General features: G+C 36.8%; 1 protein-coding gene across 4 annotated transcripts in view; it reads right to left on the reverse strand.

Moving 5' to 3' along the window:
• The window catches only part of LOC144956645 (uncharacterized), a 23,978-nt gene extending 22,553 nt beyond the window's left edge, over positions 1-1,425 (reverse strand). For 2 of the 4 annotated variants that reach the window (XR_013641984.1, XM_078887289.1), the window contains exon 1: positions 1,318-1,425. The gene's annotated coding sequence lies outside the window, so the exon portion shown is untranslated. Of the gene's footprint in view, positions 1-1,241 lie in introns of all 4 variants that reach the window. The other 2 variants (XR_013641986.1, XR_013641983.1) reach the window with 2 other exon arrangements.
• Positions 1,426-7,928: the final 6,503 nt, after the last annotated feature.

Consider the following 7,928-nt stretch of genomic DNA (forward strand, 5'->3'; position numbering starts at 1 on the left):
GGAGCTGACTTATGAATTCTTCCTTGTCTACTCTAGAGAACACCTTAGTGTCATCTGCATACATTTGGCACAGAGAGTCCACAACGTCTGGAAGATCGTTAATAAATATTACAAACAAAACTGGACCAAGGCAGCTTCCGTGCGGAACACCACTCGATACTGGTGCCCAGTCCGAAAAACTGCCGTTCACCCTAACACGCTGTCTTCTCCCAATCAGGAAATCTGAGATCCAAGCCAGCAAACATGAACTGATGCCATATGATCCAAGTTTCTTAATAAGGCGTTGATGTGGAACACTGTCAAATGCTTTGGCGAAATCAAGGTACACTGCATCAACAGGTATGCCACTGTCCAAATACCTAATCCAAGAGTCGAGAGCAGCTAATAAATTAGTGGTACATGAGCGTTTTGATATAAAACCGTGTTGATACTCAGACAGCAACTTTTGTTCCATTAAGTATTTGACTAATTTGTCCCTAATCAAGGATTCCATTATTTTGCAAATCACACACGTTAATGACACCAGACGATAGTTACTTGCTTTGCTCTTCTCACCCTTTTTAAAAAGTGGAGTTACATTTGCATCTTTCCAGATGCTGGGCAGCTTCCCTTCACTAAGTGACTTGTTGAACAGCTCTGCTAAAGGTACTACTAGCTGTTCTGCCAGTTCTTTTAGTACACATGGGTGTATCCCATCAGGGCCAGAGGATTTCGATGAGCCTAAGTTTTTAAGCTTATTCCACACATCTTTACAAGTGAATATTATGTCACTAAGAGAAGAGTCAGCTTCAGGTTTTTCACAATCAGGAATATCCCCCACTCTCTCATTTGTGAATACACTACAGAAAAATGTATTGAGGAGGTTTGCCTTATCTTTGTCGGCTGAAAACAGGAGTTATAAGTTATAGAGACATTGTGGACCGGCGAAGAAGAAAACATAAAAATTCGCTTTAATTTAAAAGAAAATAAAAAGCACACTTGTTGAGCTATGCAATGCTCTTCCGATTCCATTGTCGAGCATCGAGGCCGAGTTCCATTGATTTCTGGCGCCCTCCGGCCATGTGTATTGAGCTTCTAAACTGATTAATAATTATAATATTTTGTTTGGAAGGACTTCCGTAGATTCACAGCACGCCTGGATAATAAGAGTAAAAGGGGATGTTTTGTTATTGTTATTTATTGGAGGAGAGGAGGAGGCGAACTTTTATTTTGATGTTGAGAGTGTGATTTTATTTACTTGCCTAATTTTCCCTCGAAATTCCCTTCCAAATAAAATCATTTTCTGTCAACAAAGTAAAAAGGAGTAAAATAGCAAACCATCAGAAAGAAGAACTGTGCTTGTGCATGACCCACAAAGAAAATGCTTGACATAAGTGGGTCTAGGTCAGTTGTGAGTTGTCAGACGGTTGTTGGTAGCTTGTGTTTGCGGTGCGCAGGGTTGCCAGATTATTTTTCAACAAAATGCCAGGGGAAGACTCAAAAAATGCCAAAACACTCAAAAAATGCCAAAGTCTGTTGACTCCCACCCCCACTAAGAAAACTACTCACTTTTGATAGACAATTTACTATCATATCCAGGTGGCTTGCGTGTTTTCTTTTCTTTTTCTTTTTTTTTTTTTTTGAATTATACTAAATTTCCTGCTGGGGTAATTTTTTACCTACTGACTACTAAGTGAAGTGCTAAACCACTACACCACGGTTGGATTTTAAGAATGAAAAAGAAATACATTAACATGAAAGGTAAATACGTAAACAGTTAAATAATTATTGACAATTAAGAAAACTTACTGTTTCGTGTTTCTTATGATGTTTTTTGTTGAATCTGGTTCAAGTGCAGAGTCCAAAGAAGTTATAGAGAAAATTCCAAAAAAAAAAAATAGAAACAATATCCATCACAGTTTTAATAGCAAAGTTTTCCGATGTGAAGAGATTTGTTTTTACGCGTTTAGAAATAATTAAGGAAAGGTGTCATTTGAAGTATAACATACAAGAAAAGAAAATGCCAAATGAAAATGCCAAATGCCAAATGATTTTTCTAATGCCAAACGGTTTTCAAAAATGCCAGATTTTTTAAATCTGGCATTTAAAATGCCAAACTGGCAATCCTGGCGTTGCGGTGTGCCAGGAGTGCCCGATAAAATTTTATATATAATCCAAATCACTCTACGTATTCGAAACCAGATTTCAAAAAAGCACAAGAAAATATTAAAAAATGAGTTCCAAGCTAGGTTAGCGCAACACATTTCTTAGGATTTCTTTGGCTACCGCCAAAACTTTGCAGGTCAGCACATAAATGTTTCCACCTCTTCTTAACGAAAGAGTGAAAATGGAAAGGCTTCGTATGGTAGCCTTTCCATTTCCACTCTTTCGTTAGTATTTTACGATCACCGGCTTCAGGCAGCCCTTACCGTTTTCACCTCTTCTTAGCAACCACATAATATTATGTTGAACTAGAGGATTCAGTTTAATCTTTAAGAGTACAAGAGTTATGTTGTTGTTATCTAAAATTAGTTATTGCATGAAAAGAATATATAATTTTGAAAATTTCTGTGATTTGTTAATTGACGTCCACGCAATTTTTGGGACTCTGTGCTAAAGGATGTAAAAAAGATAATTGAACAGATTAGAGATACTTATATTGTCAAGTGAAAAAGCCAGCAGAAAGGTTGGATATTGATATTTGATTTTGTGTTCGCGTAGATAAAATCACAATTCCTTATTTGCAAAATAATTCAAAAATAATCCTAAAATCCAACCATAAAATGACAATCCAAAGATGTCAAAAATAATCCACAAAATAAACAATTTGGATTTAAATAATCTAACCTGGCATTCCTTCGTTGTGCGTAACTAAGCTTTGCCAGATTCATATTTTTTAAATGCCAAATAAGTCACAGGAAAATGAAAAAAAATAGTCTGGGAAAAAAATAAACTGTCACGGGATCACTTTTTCTTCCAACATGCACATCTCACCACTGATAATTGGATTCAGTAGTCTGATGTCACGCGCCCGACAACGGCGGCCATCTTGGTTCTAAACAAAGAAAATCTTTACTTTTTATTCTTCATGCTGGCGAGAACTTTTCATTCCCTTTTCATATGCCTTGTGATCAGATGTGTAAAAGTCAAAACATGATCAAATTGATGGGTTTTTTTTCCTCTGGATACGCTTTTAAGCTCGCCGGAGAAATATTTCATACGGCGTCCGCCATTGTTCCGATAGTTTAGAGCCAGTGTTACTAAGTTACCATAAGATATGAAGTGAGTAGAAAAGTGCCAGAAGACAATAGAGAATAAAAAAATTTTTCGCGGCGGTGGTGGGGTTTGAACCTGCGACCTTATTGGTACGACAACTCCGCCTGGCAGGTGAGAGCGTGGCTCTACCGTGTGAGCTATCCACGAACACAAAAATATTCGTTTCAAACCCAAAGTCATTTCTAGATCCCTCTCTCACCCACTTCTTGAGATCGCCGATTCGTTCACCACCATCGCGAAATAATTTTGACCAGCAGTTAAGCTTAATAGCCAATATTCTCATCACAAACATATAACATAGAAACGATTGAGACATTGAGTATGCTCGGTGTATGGGGTGAATTTTTAATTCAGAAAAGTGAGTGGAGCAGGCACTTATGTTGGTAACAACAAGATATGAAGTGAGTAGAAAAGTGCCAGAAGACAATAGAGAATAAAAAAATTTTTTTCAAACCCCACCACCGCCGCGAAAAAATTTTTTATTCTCTATTGTCTTCTGGCACTTTTCTACTCACTTCATATCTTGTTGTTACCAACATAAGTGCCTGCTCCACTCACTTTTCTGAATTAAAAATTCACCCCATACACCGGAGCATACTCAATGTCTCAATCGTTTCTATGTTATATGTTTGTGATGAGAATATTGGCTATTAAGCTTAACTGCTGGTCAAAATTATTTCGCGATGGTGGTGAACGAATCGGCGATCTCAAGAAGTGGGTGAGAGAGGGATCTAGAAATGACTTTGGGTTTGAAACGAATATTTTTGTGTTCGTGGATAGCTCACACGGTAGAGCCACGCTCTCACCTGCCAGGCGGAGTTGTCGTACCAATAAGGTCGCAGGTTCAAACCCCACCACCGCCGCGAAAAAAAATTTTATTCTCTATTGTCTTCTGGCACTTTTCTACTCACTTCATATCTTGTTGTTACCAACATAAGTGCCTGCTCCACTCACTTTTCTAAGTTACCATGCGTCATTAGGAAGGAAGTGACGTTACGACTGTTGAATCCTATTCACCTATTTTTTATGTATAGCCTACTCTTCTTGCCCCCCCCCCCCCCCACTCTCCTGTTGCCATATTTAACAAAATGTGATTTTTTGTGATCATTTTTAGACAACACAAGTTCATACCTAGGTCTGTATGATCTTAATTTTCTCATCCAACAGCCAGAGCTATAAAAAAAATTTCTTATTTAATAATTTTAAATCACATTTTCTTTCCTGTCTAAATTATTGTCAATTTATCCATTAAATTGGTGAAAGTAACCGATTTGAAGAAAAAATGTCCAAAAATTTCAAAATACCAATTGCCAAACGGCTTAAAGAAACTGCAGGTTTTATTATATTTTATCTATTTATTTTGTGTGTTTTGGATTTTTTTCTATTTGGTTTATCTATTTGTTTTGTTTTGTTGTGTTTGTTATTTGTTTGTTTTTTGTTGTTTTTTTTTTCTTTTTGGTTTGCTTGTTATTTATTTTTTGTTTTGATTTTGTTTTTGTTTGTTTGTTGGGGGCCTTTTTGTCTTGTTTGATTGTTGTTGTTGTTTTGGGGGGTTTTTTGGTGGGTTATTTAAGGGTTTGATTTGTTTTGTTTTTTTTGTTGGTTTTTTTTCCGTGTTTATTTTTTTTTTTAATATATATTTTAGTTTTGTTTGGTGCTTTTTTTTTAATTTGGCATAGAAACGCCAAATTGGGAACCACTGTTTTTTACAGGAAAATCTTGGATGTTGTCACACGGTCCTTCAAATAACCACAAATTGTGTGTATTACGTGAATACTTAGTTTTTAAAATCTCACATACCAACACACAGCACTTAAACTTTTATAGAGGGAACGAGATTGACATCTCTCAGTTCTGTTAATGTTTTTTAGCCAGCCATTCTTATGAGTAATTATCACTAAATGCTATCTCTCAGTCTGTAGACGCTCAATGTTACACACCGTTTTTGTGTGTTGGTGTGTTATTTACGGCTGACAGGTGTTGGAGTATTTTTTATAAACGCATAGCATCAATCGTCTGATTAATACAATTTAGTAAGAACTACTCATAAAATGGGTGTCTCAAGGAAACAACAAAGAGCTGAGTGATGTCAAATTTCGTTCCTCCTTCAGATAGAACGAAATTGACGTCACCAGCCAAGTTTACGATTACTTCCCACTAAATTCTATCAATCAGACTAGAGAGCAGTAAAATTAGGTGCCCCAAACGTAAACAAAGGTCTATTTTTAATTCAGAAAAGTGAGTGGAGCAGGCACTTATGTTGGTAACAACAAGATATGAAGTGAATAGAAAAGTGCCAGAAGACAATAGAGAATAAAAATTTTTATTCTCTATTGTCTTCTGGCACTTTTCTATTCACTTCATATCTTGTTGTTACCAACATAAGTGCCTGCTCCACTCACTTTTCTGAATTAAAAATTCACCCCATACACCGGAGCATACTCAATGTCTCAATCGTTTCTATGTTATATGTTTGTGTTGAGAATATTGGCTATTAAGCTTAACTGCTGGTCAAAATTATTCGCGATGGTGGTGTACGAACGAATCGGCGGTCTCAAGAAGTGGGTGAGAGAGGGATCTAGTAATGACTTTGAGTTTGAAACGAATATTTTTGTGTTCGTGGATAGCTCACACGGTAGAGCCACGCTCTCACCTGCCAGGCGGAGTTGTCGTACCAATAAGGTCGCAGGTTCAAACCCCACCACCGCCGCGAAAAATTTTTATTCTCTATTGTCTTCTGGCACTTTTCTATTCACTTCATATCTTGTTGTAAACAAAGGTCTAGAAGCACATGGCAAACCACATGTTCCTGTCTTGACAGCTCACGTTCCAATGTAAATAATAGAAAAAAAATAACCTTTAAAATTTGGCTGTTAGGTGGCAAAAGAAACACATATTCAAAAATACTCGATCATGCATCAAATAATGTCTAGATATGGATATTTTATGGAACAAAAGGTAAAATTTATCAAAAGTTACAGTCTATCTATTTTTAGACCAGAGAAAATTATTGCGCTGGTGTGAACAAAACGAGAATTATTCGGAGCCTGATTTTCATAATAATTTAGCCTTATATTATTACTTCTGCAACTGTTAGATTTTATGTAAACATATTTTCAATACTGAAAGTGTATTGCCTACAACTCAAACTACAAAATTGGGAGACCTATATTGTGCGTGAATTATTCCGGTCCCTAACGGAAATCACTAGCAACTTGTTATTGTTTACGTTTGGGGCACCTAATTATAGTTTTCTATAAAACAGCAAATAAGATTCGGATTTAGATAATGTATCTACATTGAATATAGTAATGTGCAAAAGTAATTTCACGCTCTTTTAACCCCTCGTGTGTGTCAGTGCATGACATAATCAGTCGGAAGGTGAACATTTTTGATTTGCTTTTTCTTTTTTTTTTTTTTTTTCTTTTTTTTCTAAATAATAGGCGCAGCTGTCCTCTTTTATCTTAAAATTACGGAGACTATTCGCTTTCACTGGGACAACGTGAATCGTTCAATTAAAGGGCGGTTTGTGTCTTTACTTCTTTTTTTTTTAAATAACCTATATTTGGCGGTTTTAATCATTCTGTGTCATCAGTATAGTCATTATCTATGTTGATACCCGTTTCGCGTCCTGATTCGGGGGTCTGGCATCAAAAAGTATAACAATCTTGTGGCAAATTTAATCCGCAAAAACTAATGAAGGAAAAACCTCCATATTCTACCCTCTTATTAACATTTTTTCAGAGGAAGACCGATCACAACACTCCCCGTGATCCTAAACAAAAACCTCACAACACTTGGACAAAGCATTAGTCTCATAACGGCAGGGGACCTTGAAAATCTGAGAACCCTAGCAGAGGACCGGCAATATTGGAGACACCTCACACAGGAAATACTGGAAACAGCCAAGGCGACCCGATCTTTCGGTCGAGACGCGAAAGGCATCTAAGTAAGTAAGTAAGTAAGTATTAACATTGAAAAGTAGAAAACGGTAAGGGCTGCATGAAGCCGGTGATCGTAAAATAGATAGAATGCGCTTGGCCAAGGAGTTCACAACATTGCCATCCGGAAGTATAACGGACCAACACACAAACTCTGTGTAACCATGAACTTTTATAGTCTGGTTAATACAGTTTAGTGAGAACAACTCACAAACGCGGATGGCAAAAACAATAACAAAGGCCTGAGTGACCTCATCTGCATACTATCTATACCGCCCCCTACTGTTTCACTACAGCTTTCTACTACTACTATTACTACTACTACTACTACTACTACTACTACTACTACTACTACTACTACTACTACTGCTACTACTACTACTACTACTATTGCAATGACTACTACTACTACTACTACTACTACTACTACTACTACTACTACTACTACTACTACTACTACTACTACTACTACTACTATGTCTTTTATCTTCCATTATTTTCTGGAAGGTTCTGTTCCCTTTAGATCACCCATCTGGGGCACCCTATCCTCTACCCACGCCACGCTAGCATTTCATTCATACTGCAACCACCATTGAGTACAGACGATACAAGTTATTTTTCATTATATTTTATTTGTTTTCCACGTTTATTTGTGTATTGAGATTCCAAGAGCACGCTGTCAAAGGACTTAGTTTGAGATAACCTAAAGTAAAATCCTCATCCATAGACAAG

The sequence above is a fragment of the Berghia stephanieae genome, chromosome 11, assembly GCF_034508935.2.
Source record: "Berghia stephanieae isolate SIO BIC M18660-M18661 chromosome 11, UCSD_Bste_1.3, whole genome shotgun sequence".
Taxonomy (NCBI): domain Eukaryota; kingdom Metazoa; phylum Mollusca; class Gastropoda; order Nudibranchia; family Aeolidiidae; genus Berghia; species Berghia stephanieae.